Here is a 10,020-nt window from a genome sequence, read left to right on the forward strand (position 1 = left end):
ACTCTGAGCAGTTTCTATTCTTTGGTGGATGCTCTGTATAGCACGGGTGGTGTTGTCAATAAACTCTGTTCGAAATCCTATCTCCTTTTTTTCACCGCCTTCGTACCAACATATAGGGGATTTACATTTCCTCTTGTACAAAGCCTCGTAAGCCGCTATTCCAATAGTAGCTTGGTAACTATTGTTGTAGGCGAATTCCGCTAAGCATAGATATCGGTACCAGCTCCCCTTGAAGTCTAAGGCGCAAGCTCGTAACATGTCTTCTAGTACTTGGTTCACCCTTTCTGTTTGTCCGTCGGTTTGAGGGTCGAAGGCAGTACTGAACAATAGCTTTATGCCAAGAGCCTTCTGAACACATTCCCAAAAATGTGAAATAAAGCGACCATCTCTGTCAGAAATGATGGTCTTAGGAATCCCATGTAATCTAATAATTTCCTTGACATATAATTGAGCCAGTTGCTCAATCGAATAGGTCATCTTGATTGCTAGGAAATGGGCGGATTTTGTTAATCTGTCTATGACTACCCATATAGCGTCATAGTCGTTTGTTGTTTTAGGTAATCCTGAAATAAAGTCCATAGAGATATCTTCCCATTTCCATTCTGGAATTTGGATTGGCTGCAGTAATCCTCCAGGTCTCTAGTGTTCTGCCTTAACCCTCTGGCAGGTCAGACAGGTACTGACATACTAAGCCACGTCTCTTTTCATACTGGACCACCAGAATTTCTTTTTCTGGTCTTGGTACATTTTGGTGGATCCATGATGCATCGCTAGGGTGTTGCGTGGGCTTCTTCCAGTATCTTCTTGTTGGGTTTTTCGGGCCGCGAAAATAGCTTTTTCGCGTCGTGGAAACCCCGAAACCCCCGCCACCGGATCCGTGCGAAGATAAAACTTTCGAAAACAAAATTATGAGTACGAGTTTACCAACCTATAGATCTACACTAGAACTATATGTTAAGAGATTTTTACCCTTGATGCGAAGCCCTTCGCAATCCCGCTCGTCCTCGGTTCGCCGGATCTCGAAAGTGTCAAAGTAGACATTTCTCTATGTGTATCCACCCAAGCAAGAGATGGAGAAAAATCTCTAAGGATGTGCTAGCAACCTTAGAGATCAGTAATGGAGGAGAGGGAGAGCAAGAAGAAAGCTAGAGAGGAAGAAGATGGGAGTTACCACAAAAAAATGAAACTCTCCACATGAAATCAAAGTGGCCGGCCACTTTAGTGGAGGTTGTAACCTCCATGGGATACCAAGAGTCACAACTCTTGGTAACTCCCATGAGGTGGCATCTCACTTAAGTAACCATGATGATGTGGAGCATCATCATTGGCCCACTCAATGGCAACTCACCAATGAGGTGGCATAAAGTCAAGTCAAACTTGACTCTTCATCTTTCTCTCAAGTCAAGTCAAACTTGACAACTTCTCTCCCATGGTTGATCAAATCTAACCATTGGTTCAAGTCAATTTTAATTTAATGAATCTCTATTCATTGTGTTAAATTGATTCAATGAGTCTAAGTCCAAATTAGACTCACTTAACACATGAACCAAATTGAGTCCAACTCAATTAGCATAATTTGGATTACTCTTAATCCAATTTGGTTCATCACATGAACCTAATCTTTTAGGTTCATCAAATGAACCTAATCTCCATCTAATTGCCCTTTGTGTGTGACCCTATAGGTTCTTATAACGTTGGCAATGCTCGTAAACCCTTTTAGAAGCATAAGTAATGAGCGTTATCTAGCAACACATCATTACTACCCAAGTTATAAGAATGTTGAGATCCAACATCACCTTGTGACTACTAATTGTGACTCCTCACAATATATGACAAGTGTCCTTCTATCCTAGACATCTAGATTGATCAATGTGAGGCATAGACCGTGTCGTCCTCTACCCAATCTAAATCTTGAACTCCAAGTAGACTCACTAAATCAAATGAGCTCAATATCTCATATTGACTCATTTGGGCATGGTCATGCACTTCGTGGTCTCACTCTATCAAGAATATCGATGTCTCTCCCGTCATGTAGGAGGGATAGATCTCTCTTCATAATTCATTACATACCCAGTAATCGCCTTTATAGTCCACCCAGTTACGGGTGACGTTTGACGAAACCAAAGTACATAACTCCTTATGTAGGGAACCATGGTGACTTCAGGTCTAAGGACTAGTAGTCATACTAATAGCCATATGAGAAAGTATATGACACTCATATAACGATCCATGATACTTTTTCATGGCGGGTCATTCAGTATACATTCTCCAATGCATACCCATATGTCAACTTGATATCTCTATATCCATGAGTTGTGAGATCAAGTCATCGAGTTGACCTACATGCTAGTCTTATTGCATTAACATTGTCCTTGAAAGTTAATACTCGACTAGGAATGATTAAGAGTAGTGTTCCCTATATCATCTCACTATCGGTTCAACTAACCGATTGATATAGGTGAGAACCTTCTACTCAAGGACGCTATTATACTTAGTTTATTTGGCACCAATACAAGTAAGTATAATAACCAAAACAAATGTAATCATTTATATAAGAATATGATACAATAAGTCCATAATACAATCATCAAATGATTTACTCTAGGGCTCTAACTAACACTTCTTTCATAACTCTGGGTCGTCGGGAATACATAAGCGATTCTTGAGGTATAATATTCCACTGTCAGCGATACGGAATCCATCATTCTTTCCCTCTAAGACTTCTTGCTTGATCCTCTGGAAGCTTGGGTCACGGGTTTGCTTCCCCAATATATCATCGAATAGCGTCAGTGCTATAGTCAGGGTAGAGAGTTGTCCGGACACATTTTCGGCCCCGTAGCACCAAATTTCCCTTGGTTTCCCAATAAATTCGAACATCGGTTCAGCTTCAGATCGGAAGACTACTTTCCTTTTACGGCACTTGATCGAAGCATCGTACTTGCTCAGGAAATCCATGCCCAATATACTATCATAATCCTGCATGTCAAGCACTATCAGATCACAGTAGAGTTCTCTGCCTGCGATTCTGATGGGCGCGGCTCGTAACATATGAGTAGATGGCATTACTTCTCCCGAAAGCAGGGTGGTTAAGAATTTGCCATTTAAGGCTCGTGGTGGCATCTCTAACTTCTTCATGAAGGGTGTAGAGACAAACGAGTGTGTCGCCCCTGTATCAAATAACACAGTAGCATACTGACTAAAAATAGGTAGCTGACCTGTGACAACTGTAGAAGCACTCGCCACATCCACTTTGGTGAGAGAGAAAACCCTGGCATTCGTCGTAACTGACAGGGCTTCCAATCTCCCTTGGCTAATCGGAGTCCCTTCTATGGTAACTTGCATCTGGTGTAGCTGTGAGGGGGCACTCCTGTTCTGCTTATACTGCTGGGATGGTGCCTAGAACTGGATAGAGCAGTCTCTGGCCATATGTCCTTCCCGTCCGCAACTGTAACACTTTTTCGTACCCTTGTGGCATACCCCGGAATGCTGCTTCCCACAAGTGGTACACTGAGGGTACTTAGGTTGCTTATTCGCTGGGCCTCCTTTAGTGTTGTTCAATTGCTTTCTTTTTCCATTAGGGTTTCCTTTCCAGCTTGCTCTGGTACCTTGGGGTTTCTGTCCTTCTGTCTGTGCTTGATTCTTACTCTCGTTCATCGCCTTCTGATAGTGTTCGGTGATCAGGGCACTGCTGACCAGCTCTTCTGTAGTCTGCGGTCTATTAATTCCGCCGGCCACATTCAAGGCTATCTCGGGTCGGAGCATCTTCAACATCAGTCTGACCCATTCTCTTTCCGTGCTGACCAACTCTGGCCAGAGGCGTGCGAGACGATTGAAGCGCTTCACTGCTTCGTTAACTGATAAGTCACCTTGCCGGAACTCGGTGAACTCGTCGTAATGCCGGTTTGTTACCCACATATGGAAAAACTCCTCGAAGAACTCTGCTTCGAAGTCCGCCCAGTTCATCTGATTAACTTGTCTCTTGATCTTAACCGTTTCCCACCACATTCTTGCGTCTCCAGAAAAGCAAAATGATACGCACTTGATCTTTTCTGGTACGGGCCAGTCCAGCAGTTCCACTATACTTTCCACCGTCTTGAACCAGGCTTGGGCGTCCCATGGCTCACAAGTACCCGACAAGTTCTCCGGCTTCAGCCTTAGCCACTGTATTAAGTAAGTCTCCTGTTGGACTATTGGGGCAGGGGCTACCGGTGGTACTGGAGCAGCTGTAGGTATGACGGGCAATGCATTTTGATTTGATGGTGGGGTGACAGGGTTTACTTGTTGATTCATTAAAGAAGTGATTATTTGTTGTCTTTCTGTGATCTAAAGTTGGAGCTCTGTGACCACTTGTGTCAGATCTTGTGGAGTCACTTTCTCATCGGTCCTGTTACCGCGTCTTCTAGCCATATCTATCTTCATAAATGACAATAAGGCTATCATAAGTCCATGGTCATCGTACTTATATCCGTGCATATTAAACATCGCTTATCATACATAAAGGCAATTCATATCAGTTATACTTGTGTTCATGCATACTAAAAGCATTTCTTATCATCCATAAAGAAATAGAGTAAGTACAGAGATTCTTACTTGGAGAGGCAGGATGGAGGCTTGACGTGTGTGTAGTGGGAAGGCTAACCTAGCTCTGATACCTACTTGTAACGCCCGCTCCTCTGGTAGGGCGGGGTTACGGGAACATACAAGCATATTAATCTATTTCTAAAACAACGGAAGTATTTATTTATATATTCTTTTATGTTTTTAGATTTACTTTTCTTTTAAACACCAATAACTAATTATCTAAACATTTATAATCATATGAGCATGTTAAGCATAGTTTTAAATTTAAAAAGTCATGATATCAATTTCCAACATAAGCATGAATAAGTATTAAGTAATCATGCAAAACATTAACATAGGGTAGGCATAGTTCATATCAAGCCTAAATTAACATAAGCAGGTCTTTTTCCTTAGCCGAGCCACCACCACACACATCTCTTTCCCCTCCTGCTTCTCCCTTAGTTTATCCATCCTTTACCTTTATCTGCGGTACAAGGAAAGTAAGCTATAAGCAGACAGGCTTAGTAAGATCCTTTCCCACTCTCAAAAATCATGTATCATAGCATAATCACATAAACATATATCATGGAGTTATAATCATCTAAAAAATCATATCATGTAAAAGAGATAACATATCATATCATATCATTCTATATAGAAGCATCATGTCATACTTATCATATCATGGAAGAACATCATGTCATATCATATCATATCATAAAAGAGCATCATGTCATATCATATCATATCATAAAAGAGCATCATGTCATCTCATATCATATCATAACCTATCATATCATAAAAGTATATGCAAGATGTCTTTCAAAAACATGTGTCATGTCATGTGCAAGATGTCTTTTAAAAACAATATCATATAATACTTAAATATAATCTCAACATGAGGGCCCGGCTATGTACCACATAACTTAAATGCGCAATCCCTAGGACGGGGTAGCTAGTCCCGAACCTACTAGGGAACTAGGTCCGTACTACGTCCGTGGACTTAGGGGCGAACTGAGGAGCCCATCCCTCGGACACTAAGGTCCGGTACAAGCCACATAAAAAAGTAAAATAGCATGTCTTATTTACTTATCATATCATGAAGAGTGCTCTTAGTCCCAATTAATAGGGGAGCAACTCTTAGGCCTTTACTTGTCATATCATAAAGAGTGCTTTTAGTCCCAACAAAAAGGGAAGCATCTCTTAGGCCCTTACTTGTCATATTATAAAGCATGCATACTTGTGCATATATCTCATCATAAGAGTCATTATCATGCATGATTCATAAGCATACATAAGTGAGCATATAACATATCATAGGGAAACATAATCATGCATGGAAAAATATTAACTAGCATCTCCTAATTCATATCATAGCATGTAAGACACATAGTAAATCATAATTAGGGTCTCTAACCCTAATTCCATGAAGTGGTCGAAACATACAAAGTATTGAATCTAGGTTACAAGTAACATAAAAGCATATGAACCCTAAACCACTTCATAACACTTATCATAAAGAACATCATGAGCTTGTTTAATTTAGGGTCTAAGCTTCCTAGGTCTTTTAAGCCTATTATGGCCGAAACTTGCCAAGCATGAATCTAGGTTACAAGTAACATAAAAGCATATGAACCCTAAACCAACTTCATAACACTTATCATAAAGAACATCATTAGCATGCTTAGTTTAGGTTCTAAGCTTCCTAGGTCTTTTAATCCTATCATGGCCGAAACTTGCCAAACATAAATCTAGGTTACAAGTAACATAAAAGCACATGAACCCTAAACCAATTTCATAACACTTATCATAAAGAACATCATTAGCATGTTTAGTTTAGGTTCTAAGCTTCCTAGGTCTTTGATCTTGTTATGGCCGAAACTTGCCAAGCCTAACCCTAGGTTACAAGTAACATAAAAGCATGTGAACCCTAAACCAATTTCATATCATATACCATAAGGAACGTCATGAGCATGTTTAGTTTAGGTTCTAAGCTTCCTAGGTATTTTAATCTTGTTATGGCCGAATGTTTAAGGAGCATGAAACTAAGTCTAAGCAACATACAAGCATAAGAATATCAAGCTAACTTCATATCATATCATAAGGAAAACCATGAGCATATTAGATTTGATTTTAAGCTTTCTTAGACCTTTAATCTCATCATGGCCGAAACCCTAAGTGGAATGCATCTAGGTTCTAAGCAACATGCAAGCATGAAAACACTAAGAACTCTTCACACCATAACATAAGGAAAGCCATGAGCATGATAGATTAAATTTTAAACTCTCCTAGGCCTTCATTTCTATCATGACCGAAACCTTCTAGGCATAGCTCTAGACTACAAGCAACATAAATAAAAACATGAGAATTTTAAACAAAGCTCATATCCTATGTTACATATCATAAGGAACATCGTGAGCATGTTTAAACAAAGCTTTCCTAGGTCTTTTAATCTTATCATGGCCGAATGGTTAAGGAACATGAATCTAAGATCTAAGCAACGTAAAAGCATAAGAACACTAAACTAATCTTCTATCATAGGGTACATATCATAAGAAACACGTTGAGCATGTTTAGTTTAGATCTTAAGCTTTCCTAGGTCTTTTAATCTTATCATGGCCGAATGGTTAAGGAACATGAATCTAAGTTCTAAGCAACGTACAAGCATAAGAACACCAAACTAATCTTCTATCATAGGGTACATATCATAAGAAACATGGTGAGCATGTTTAGTTTAGGTCTTAAGCTTCCTTAAGTTTTTATACTTTGGTCGTCGAAAGTTTCAAGAAGCAACCCTAGATTTTTAAGCAATCTAAACTCATGGAAAAACGCATGAACTACTTATACGACAGGTGAGGGGATACTTACTTCCTCTTGCTTGGTTTTTCTTAAAAGAAGGTACCCTTGTGAAGAAGAAGAAGAAAGCTTCTCCTTCTTGTTCTCCCTTTTGCTTCTCTTGCTTGTAAGGAGTAGATCTTGAGGACTTCTTCTTGTGAATTAGTTTTCATAGGGAGAAAACCTTAGCTTGGATTCGGAAATGGGAGAGGGAAGAGTTCTAGGTCTCGGTGGAGGAGGAAGAAGTAGCCAACCTTTCTTTCCCTTCTCTTCTCTCATTCCTATTTATCCTTAATGAGGAAAAAAAGAAGAATGTCCCAATTCATCCTCTTGACTTCTCTATTCACTCACCCTCTTCATTCCCACGAAAATAGAAAGAAGAAGAAGAAAAAGGCAACTTGCCTTTTGTCTTTTGCTTGTTTCTTCTCTTATCAAAGAGGAAGAGGAGGAAAGCTACTTGACATTCTCTTGCTCCCTTACTTAATCATACTCTTACTTTTAACTACAATTTCCATTCTTTGCTAATCATATATCATTCATGACTCTAGTGGTTATCATACCCATTTAGCTTTATCTATTGTGAGGGGTTCATGGTTCAAGCCTTAACTTCTCTTTCTTTTTATTTTTTTTTTGGTTCTATTTCCATTTCCCTTTTTATTCTAAAAGAGAATACCCATATGTATAGCTTAAATATTTCGTGGGTGTTATAGTACCCCATACCTCATAAAAAGTTCGTCCTTGAACTTAAAATAGTTCCGAGTACTTGCGTTTCATATCGTCTTCGCGTTCCCAAGTGGATTCTTCGAACCTTTGATTTTGCCACAGGACCTTTACCTAGGGTACCTCTTTGTTCCTTAGTCTTATGATATCTCGGTCAAATATCTGAACCGGTCTTCTCTCATAACTTAGGTCCTCTTGAACCTGTACTGTCTGTGGTTCGATTACTTGGTCCGTGCTTGGAATACATTTCTTTAGCATCGAAATGTGGAACACGTTGTGGATAGCTAACATCTCCTGAGGCAGCGCTATCTCGTAAGCTACCTTGCCAACTCTTTTCAGAACTTGATATGGTCCCACATAGCGCGGGCTTAGCTTTCCCTTCTTCCCAAACCTCATCACTCCTTTCATAGGAGCTACTTTGAGGAATACTGAATCTCCGACACTGAATTCTAATGGCCTTCGTCACTTATCTGCATAATTCTTCTGTCGACTCTGAGCAGTTTCTATTCTTTGGCGGATGCTCTGTATAGCATAGGTGGTGTTGTCAATAAACTCTTAAATCCCATCTCCTTTTTTTCACCGCCTTCGTACCAACATATAGGGGATCTACATTTCCTCCCGTACAAAGCCTCGTAAGGCGCCATTCCAATAGTAGCTTAGTAACTATTGTTGTAGGGGAATTCCGCTAAGCATAGATATCGACACCAGTTCCCCTTGAAGTCTAAGGCGCAAGCTCGTAGCATGTCTTCTAATAATTGGTTCACCCTTTCTGTTTGTCTGTCGGTTTGAGGGTGGAAGGCAGTACTGAACAATAGCTTTGTGCAAGAGCCTTCTGAACACATTCCCAAAAATGTGAAATAAAGCGACCATCTTTGTCAGAAATGATGGTCTTAGGAATCCCATGTAATCTAATAATTTGCTTAACATATAATTGAGCTAGTTGCTCAATCGAATAGGTCATCTTGATTGCTAGGAAATGGGCGGATTTTGTTAATCTGCCTACGACTACCCATATAGCGTCATAGCCATTTGTTATTTTAGGTAATCCTGAAATAAAGTCCATAGATATATCTTCCCATTTCCATTCTGAAATTTGGATTGGCAGCAGTAATTCTCCAGGTCTCTGGTGTTATGCCTTAACCCTCTGGCAAGTCAGACAAGTACTGACATACTGAGCCATGTCTCTTTTCTTACCGGACCACCAGAATTTCTTTTTCAGGTCTTGGTACATTTTGGTGGATCCAGGATGCATTGCATAGGGAGTTGCGTGGACTTCTTCCAGTATCTTCTTTCGCAACTTTGGGTCGTCGGGAATATATAAGCGATCCTTGAGGTATAATATTCCACTGTCAGCGATACGGAATCCATCATTCTTTCCCTCTAAGACTTCTTGCTTGATCCTCTGGATACTTGGGTCACGGGTTTGCTTCCCTAATATATCATCGAACAGCGTCGGTGCTATAGTCAGGGTAGAGAGTTGTCCGGACACATTTTCGGCCCCGTAGCACCAAATTTCCCTTGGTTTCCCAATAAATTTGAACATCGGTTCAGCTTTAGGTCGGAAGACTACTTTCCTTTTACGACACTCGATCGAAGCACTGTACTTGCTCAGGAAATCCATGCCCAATATACTATCATAATCCTGCATGTCAAGCACTATCAGATCACAATAGAGTTCTCTGCCTGCGATTCTGATGAGCGCGGCTCGCAACATATGAGTAGATGGCATTACTTCTCCCGAAGGTAGGGTCGTTAAGAATTTGCCATTTAAGGCTTGTGGTGGCATCTCTAACTTCTTCATGAAGGGTGTAGAGACAAACGGGTGTGTCACCCCTGTATCAAATAACACAGTAGCATACTGACTAAAAATAGGTAGCTGACCTGTGACAACTGTAGAAGCACTCG

Source organism: Zingiber officinale, chromosome 5B, assembly GCF_018446385.1.
Source record: "Zingiber officinale cultivar Zhangliang chromosome 5B, Zo_v1.1, whole genome shotgun sequence".
NCBI lineage: Eukaryota > Viridiplantae > Streptophyta > Magnoliopsida > Zingiberales > Zingiberaceae > Zingiber > Zingiber officinale.